Raw genomic sequence first — 7,875 nt, 5'->3', positions numbered from 1 at the left:
GTCCGGCTCTTTTATTAAAACGTTCCCCTTTTTCAGGGCTATTACATATGCACACACACACTACATTGCCAAAAGTATTTGCTCACATGCCTTGACTCGCATGAGCTAAATCTTATATCTGTCCCTTATTTAAAAAATATAAAATAACTTTAAACAATCACTTAAATCACTTTAAAGCTAGGAATAAAAAAAATGTTTTGTGTTAGCAGAATTTAATTCTAATCTTAAAACTTATCCAACATTAATAAAACTTACCTTAAGTTGCCTTTTTGAACATGCATGCATATATTTGTACAAATTGTACTTGAGAGGAAAATATTACAGCAATTGAGACAAAATCAGCATCGTTTGCAGAACCTGGAGCTTCAGGTACCATACCACTTTGTTTATAAAGCACTTAAAACAGCTACAAGGCCAACCAAAGTGCTGTACAGACAAAACAGGTAACACACCAAGCAAAATACAAAATGAGGTCCATCAGAATATAGACATAAAAACGATGCAGATAATGACGACAAACCAGTGTGACCGATGATCTCTTGAAGAAAGGACAAAGAAAGGTTCAGACCTGTCCAGAACTGGACAGACAAGGACACAAACTGAGGAGGTGTGATTCAGGCACTGATCGTAGGCCTGTCACAATAAATTTTGCTGGGCCATTAATTGTCTCGTAAATTATTGCGATAAACGATAATATTGTTTGACATTTGGCAATATTTAGTAATTATGGTCAAATTTAAGAAGAATTGTTGGTTAATTTTTGTTTGTAGTGCCTTTTTTGATCACCAGATGGCAGTATAAAACTGTATGAACCAAAGGATGGATAGTGAGTGAACAAGCAGTGTGTCTCTTTACGAAAAATGGGAGGGAGGCCCCTTGACGTGACATGGGCTGTCTCTTGTTCCTTTTTATCGGTTCTCAAAATGCCGGACGCTCAGTGATTTGAGCTCTTTAGCATAGTATTGTTCACACAAAGCTTTTAATTTAAAAAAAAAAAAATCAGTAAACAAGTTCTCAGCTTCTTTTTGCAGAGAAAAACAACTTTTTTTACACCAAGACAAGAGTTTCAACCATGAATTTGAGCTTCGACAAGATGGAGGTTTTCACCCCATGTCAGCCTGTTAGCTTAGCTCGTAGCTTAGCTTCTCAGCTTAGCTGCTTTTAATGATCCAAAAACACAATTTTGGACAGAAAAAATGGATTTTAAAGAGAAAAGAGAAAGGGAGGGGGTCAGTGAAGAGCACCAGAGTTGAGCTTTTTGTCATCCAGAGTCTTCAGTAGAAAGAGAGAGAGACAAAAAAAGATAAAGCCTATAAATGAAAATGAGGTTGATAATTTTCATTTATCATGCGATTAATTCATTTATTGTTTATTGCGACAGACCTACCTGATAGGACAGGTTTTATCAACAAAACAGAGAAAGTTTTCAAAAGGTTTGTGGAAAGTTGAGGACCAAGTCAGTAGTTTTAAACAGGGCACACTTTAAGACTATTTGGCAGAGTGTCTATGACTGACTGGCAGGTGGAGTGAAACGAGAAGCTCCTGATTATTGTTGCAGAGGACCTGTGAGTGACAGCTCTGATGAAAAACAGCTGAGAACTGAGCAGAAGAGGAAGGGTCAGTGATACTCTGGCAGCGCCTGGTTTGACCATACTCTTGGCAAGAGGAACCTTAAACAACGCAGGCATGTGAGGTGATCAAATGTGAGGAGCTACTGCCATCATCTGTGTTCACCAGCTTTCAGTTGAGTTTATTCAACTGGTTTTACTGTGTAATGTGCCACAATCTATCAGCCTCCAAAGTGCAATGCAGATTTTAATCTTATTGATTTTCTTGACAAAACGATGCCTAAATATGACGATTTTATATTTATCTGAGATTGTATAGTCGTGTATGTTGTCCTGAAAAGCCAATGGCTACAACATTTTTAAACATTATGCTCTTAATCTTGTGCACTTTGTCTGGCTCCACACAAGAGTTTGGACGTGCACCAAGTTTGGTTTTATTTTATGGTTTGTCTGTTTTCGTCCTCTGTTGCGAGCAATGTACCAACTCCTATTTTGATATGTGGCTGCATCTATGTGCAACAAAGGCCAATAATGAAAACTGAGTTGTCACGTAAAATATCAAAGATGGCCACCGCCATATAAATATGTAAACTGACCACAACTATCATTTAAGGAAACTATGCTTTGTAGTTTTTAATACTGCTTAAAAGTATGGTTTCCTCAAATGACTGGGGTGGTCGATGATTAATATGAGCTGCCCAAGGCCACCTTTGGCTCCACCATTGCAGCTGTAAGTGGATAAACGTCTCCCCCCACTTGCCAGGATCCATCACTCTGCGTTGCCTTGGACAGTTAAAAAAAACAAAAAAAAAACTTGTCATACATTCCACCCATTCATCATCTTTATTTGCTTCTTATTTTTCATTTCATGGGGGTCACTGGTGCCCATATTAAGCAGTCACTGTGTGAGAGGCGGGGACACCCTGGGCAGGTCGCAAGTCCATCCCAGTTGTTATACATGTTATACATTGACTGGGGGAAAAAAAAAGGTATCATAGTAATTTTGTTGGATCAACTTTAGCATTGATAATAATAATAATAATAATAATAATAAAGTGCTATGTGTTGTCATAATTGTATGTTCCCATACAACGACAAAATTGGCTCTCTGCATTTAACCCATCGCACCTGGGATACACCCAGGTGGAGCAGTGGGCAGCTACGCAAGCGCCCAAGGAGCAATTCAGGATTAGGTGTCCTGCTCAGAGACACCACGAGGTGTACAACGACCAGGGATCAAACCCAGGGCTTTCGGGTCCCGAGTCGGCTGCCCTGCCCCTACATTCCAGCATGCATTAACTGTGGCATTGTTTGGACAAGCTTCTGCAATGTCACAAGATCTATTTATATCCAGTGTTGCAATAATTTTTCACAAAGATCTTGCATTGATGACTAGGCACTAGGCATGATGGGTGCATCACTTCACCTGCCTCTCTTCTTACCCTGATGTGCCCATCACTCTGGAACAGGGTAAATCTGGACTCACAGACCACATGACCTTCTTCCATTGCTCCAGAGTCCAATCTTTATGCTCCCTAGCAAAAAGAAGCCTTTTTTCCAGTTAGTCTCACTGATTAGTGGTTTTCTTAAGGCTACACAACTTTTCAGTCCCAATCCTTTGAGTTCCCTTCACATTGTGCATGTGGAAATGCTCTTACTTTCACTATTAAACATAGCCCTGAGTGCTACTGTTGTTTTTCTTCAATTTGATTTCCCCAAACGTTTAAGTAATCGACGATCATGATCATTCAGGAGTTTTTTCAGCCACATTTATTCCTCGAAGACGATGTCTCCCCAATATCCTTCCAGTTTTTAATAATATGTTGGACAGTTCTTAACCCAGTTTTAGTAGTTTCTACAATCTCCTTAGATGTTTTCTCTGCTTGATGCCAGTGATTTGACCCTTCTCAAACAGACCGACATCTTTTCCACGACCACACGATGTGTCGTTCAGCATGGTTGTTTAAGAAATGAGAAGCAACTCATTGCACAAGTTGGGGTTAAATAACTTGTTGCAGCTGAAAGATAATTGTCCATGCAGTAATTATCCAATAGGAAGCTTGTATCCATTTACTTATTTAAATCCAGGTGGCAACTTTTTTTTTTGGCCAGGCAGTGTACATTTATTTTATGTAAATCTCTGATTAGGTGAATTAATTCAAAAATGTATTTTTTTTTAATATTTTGCCTAAACCTCAATACAATTTTCAAGGTTTTTTTTTTCCCATTTTATTTTAAATTATGTAAAATGGTAAATAGACTGTACTTACATAGCGTCTTTCTATCTCATCAAGATACTCAAAGCTCTTTACACTACAATCTGTGCCCTCATTTACCCGTTCATACAGCACTCTACTATATTGTTACAAAAAATAATCAGTGCTTTATCACATTCATACACTGATGGGACGCACATTGGAGGCAATGAGGGGTTCAGTGTCTTGCCCAGGGACACTTCAGAATGTGACTGCTGGTGGAATCGAACCCCCAACTCTTGCATTGGAGGTCGACTGCTCTAACCGCTCAGCCACAGCCGCCCCTGTAAATGTAAAATTTACTTGATTTTTTTTTTTTTGTCTCTGTGAATATCTCAATGAAGGCTGAGAGTCCATCTACTGCAGGTAAGACACTGACTGGCAATTAGTACTCTACACAACCCCACTTTAAAATGCATCCCATCCCATATACCCTCAGGAGTGACCACCACCTAAAGACTCAAACTGTACACTGAAAAGCAGGATATCACCAGTAGAAACCGGAGTGTGCACACCAGTGCCTTCATCCTGAATCACACACTCGCAGGGAGAACCCTGATCTGGATCTAAAACCAACAGGCCGGCATCAAAACTCCCCAAGACCATAAATTCAGGTTGTTATGTAACTTTGTGCAGAGAGCACGTGCACTGCAGCCAATAAGGAGATTAATCTGGAAGACTGCCTAAATGACTGAACAGATTATAGATTTCTGTAGTTGTTCGTCCTCTCAGAGAGTGATCAATCTTTTGACTCGTCCATGTCTCTTACAGCTTTATTTCTTTATTATTCATGAGCAAAACATTTCCTGAAGATTTACACTAAAACCATCTCACGGAGGAGCAGAGGCGAGGCCGTTGCGTACAAAATCCTGTGAAACTGTGAGCTCTCAGAGGACAAGTTGAGGATGATTCTCAGCTACTACCAAACCAAATTTTAGCTTAATATCAGCTAAACTGACTTGAGCTGATATTTTTGTTTGCCAATGTCACTTAGCTGCTGTGGCCATCTTAAACTGGATTGATGCTTAGTGTGTGTGTTGGGGGGAACTCTCAGGTACTACCACAACTTTTAGTCCAAAAGTACACTTAGAGCCTTTTTGTGTTTGCTAAGGTTGTATAGCCATTGCGGCCATCTTGAATGTGGTTGATTTAGTGTTAAAAACTCATTTTTGTGCTACTCGAGTTAAAATGTTTGAGACTTCCAGAATCAACCAAAATCTTGTCTCGAATTAAGCTGGACCAGATTCAATTAACTCAACAGTTCCTACTTTATCCTGACCACCTGGAACCAACCCAAAGACCGCCTGGAGGTCCCAGAAGCCGTTATTTGGGAACCACGGAGGAGTAAGTCCTGGGAAAACACCTCCCTCCTCCCTCCCAGACCCAGGAGCAAAGCTGCCCCCACAGAGTTCAATGACCGCTGCAGGACTCACACGTGTGTCTTCATCACAACAAGAACCAGAGGACTTCCTCATCCGTCACCCACCTCAGGCAGAAGAGTCCAAGGCTCCGACCCGGGACCGACCGGTCCAGACAGTCCACAGGTGAGGTGTCAGTCCGCAGGTGGAAGGACAGTTCAAAGATGAAAGAGCAGTCCAAAGACGAAGGGACAGTCCGCAGCGCGCGCTCAGTCCACGCTGGACAACATTTTCAAAGTGGACAAAGGACAGAAGCCGGAGGACACAATATGGCTCAGCCCGCGGGACAGCTCGTCTCATGCAGCTGAGGAGAGAGAGCACCAACACGCGAGACGACAACCCCGCCCCTTTCATGATAAGCCCCGCCTACTGGCATTGGGCAGATAGTGGTGCGTTCAGGGCCGCGGTCAGAGGATTTTATAGTTTTGTTGTTTGTTTCTCTTGAAAGTATCTCCATTGGGGTTCGTTTTCTGTAAATAAAATGTTTTTAAATGTAGAAATTCAAATAATGTAAACGCTTTGTTGACATTTTGAATTAAAATATTTGATTCAGTTTAAATGAACATTTTTTTACACTAGCTTTGGTATTGTTTCACAATTTTGTGGACTCTGTATTTTGTTTCTGTGAGTTTTGAAGGAGGGTTTGTGCAAATGTAATAAACAAGCAACATCTTACCTGTTGCAGATGGCTCTTCCAATAATCTCAGATTGCTATAACAGCTAGTCAGAGGAGGACCAAACTGCCATCTTTAAACAACATATCTAATAAAATAAAATAAAAAAAGTTCACATGAGCAGCTGTGAAATTTCTAGATTTTAACTGTTTTAAGATGAGAACAATCCACATTGGTCTTGGCTGCATTCAGATAGCCATTAACTCATCAGATCTTTTCTCGTAAGATCAGCATTTATCTGGTCTATGTAGAGATTTTTATTTTATTGTTGTGAAACACATTTTCGTTTCGCTTACCTAATTTTATTTGAACTAAACACAACATTTAAAAGATGCCCTTTGTGACCAAACATTTAAAGTCATTGCAATGCATAAAATAAAAAGACTTTTGACCAAAAAGTGAACAAATATGCTATAGAATATTTTAATACATCTAAAATCATTATTCTCTTCAAGACTAAAACACATAAAACTGTTCTGTTTTTCACCAAACTGATTTAATAAACCCTAAAGTACGCATATAACAAGATCCAAACAAGATTAAAAGTAAAAACAACTGGACTTTATATGTAACTGAAGACATTTTGCTTCTCGTCCGAGGAGCTTTATCACTTCAAAGAACAGGAGCAAAACGTCTTCAGTTACAAACAAAGTTCAGTTGTTTTTGCTTTTAATCTTGTTTGAATTTACCATGTCCTGGATGACTGAGAATCTCCACCAGCGCATATAACAAGACCTTTAATCAAACAAAGGTTTCAAGAATGCACAACTTCTCTCATCTGCTGGGTTTGGGTTAGTTTATCTGACATTAAATATGTTTTAAAAAATGCTTTATTAATCCCAAAGGGAAATCATTTGTTGTTGTAACTCGTTATCCTCATTTCATTAAGAGATGTTATAGATACTGATGTCTGTAGACAGGAGCTCTTGTAAAGGTCCATCCCACAGTGGATCCTAAGAAACTGGCTGCAGATGCCGTCCGATCCGTCCACCCAGACTCGGCTGGCCTCTCAGTTCCCCCGGGCTGTAGGACTGCCCGAATGCCGGGCAGAACTCCTCCCAGAGCGATGGCCACTATTCCCAGCATTCTGACGAGCTCCTTGTCGCTGTGGACAGCCAACTGTAGGTGCTGAGGAACACTCCTGTCCTTCCGCTGTCATGAGCCGTGTTTCCTCCTAGTTCCAGGATCTCAGTGGTCAGGCACTCGAGCACAACTGGCAGGTAGATGAGAATGCATCCACAGAACATCCTTTTTGACTCATTTGAGATTTGAAATTCTTTGAAGTTCTTTACATGATTTACTGTAATTAATGTATCATAGTTTCCTTTAAGCCTACAGGACTAATCTGACACTGACTTGTCTAATTATTTGTTTTGTCCTCACATTACTCTGCTTTTTCTTAATGATTCTTGTATACTGAAGAAAAATATAAACACAACGCTTTTGTTTTTGCTCCCATTTTTCATGAGCTGAACTCAAAGCTATGAGACTTTTTCTACGTACAATACAGGCCTTTTTCTCTCAAAGATTGTTCACAAATATGTGTAAATCTGTGTTAGTGAGCGCTTCTCCATCCACCTCACAGGTGTGGCATATCAAGATGCTGATTAGACAGCATGATTATTGTGCCTTGGACTGACCACAATAAAAGGCCACTTTAAAATGTGCAGTTTGATCACACAGCACAAAGCCACACATGCCATAAGTTTTGAGGAGGTGTGTAATTCAGTACAAGTAATGTTAAAATAAAATAAAAAAATCTTAATTTCATTCATGTAATTTAAGACTGTGGTACAGACTATTACCTGGAATTTCCTTTCAGACCAACAATAATGAGCCTATAGGACGGTTTGTTGTACACCAGGAGCTCAGGGGCAAAGACAACGATCTTAATAAAAAAAAATTGAAAAAAATCCTGTTCTGACAAGAAGAACCTGCAATAAAAACATCTGCCAGGAGG

General features: G+C 39.9%; 1 protein-coding gene across 1 annotated transcript in view; it reads right to left on the bottom strand.

Annotated features, from left to right (window-relative positions):
• Positions 1–5,441, bottom strand: part of grb10b (growth factor receptor-bound protein 10b) — a 125,877-nt gene extending 120,436 nt beyond the window's left edge. The window contains exon 1 of the mRNA XM_037676404.1: positions 5,310–5,441. The gene's annotated coding sequence lies outside the window, so the exon portion shown is untranslated. The remainder of the gene's footprint in view (positions 1–5,309) is intronic.
• Between the last annotated feature and the right edge of the window lie 2,434 nt (positions 5,442–7,875).

The sequence above is a fragment of the Nematolebias whitei genome, chromosome 5, assembly GCF_014905685.2.
Source record: "Nematolebias whitei isolate Nwh7 chromosome 5, NemWhi1, whole genome shotgun sequence".
NCBI classification, from domain to species: domain Eukaryota; kingdom Metazoa; phylum Chordata; class Actinopteri; order Cyprinodontiformes; family Rivulidae; genus Nematolebias; species Nematolebias whitei.
This window is presented reverse-complemented; position numbering and strand designations above follow the sequence as displayed.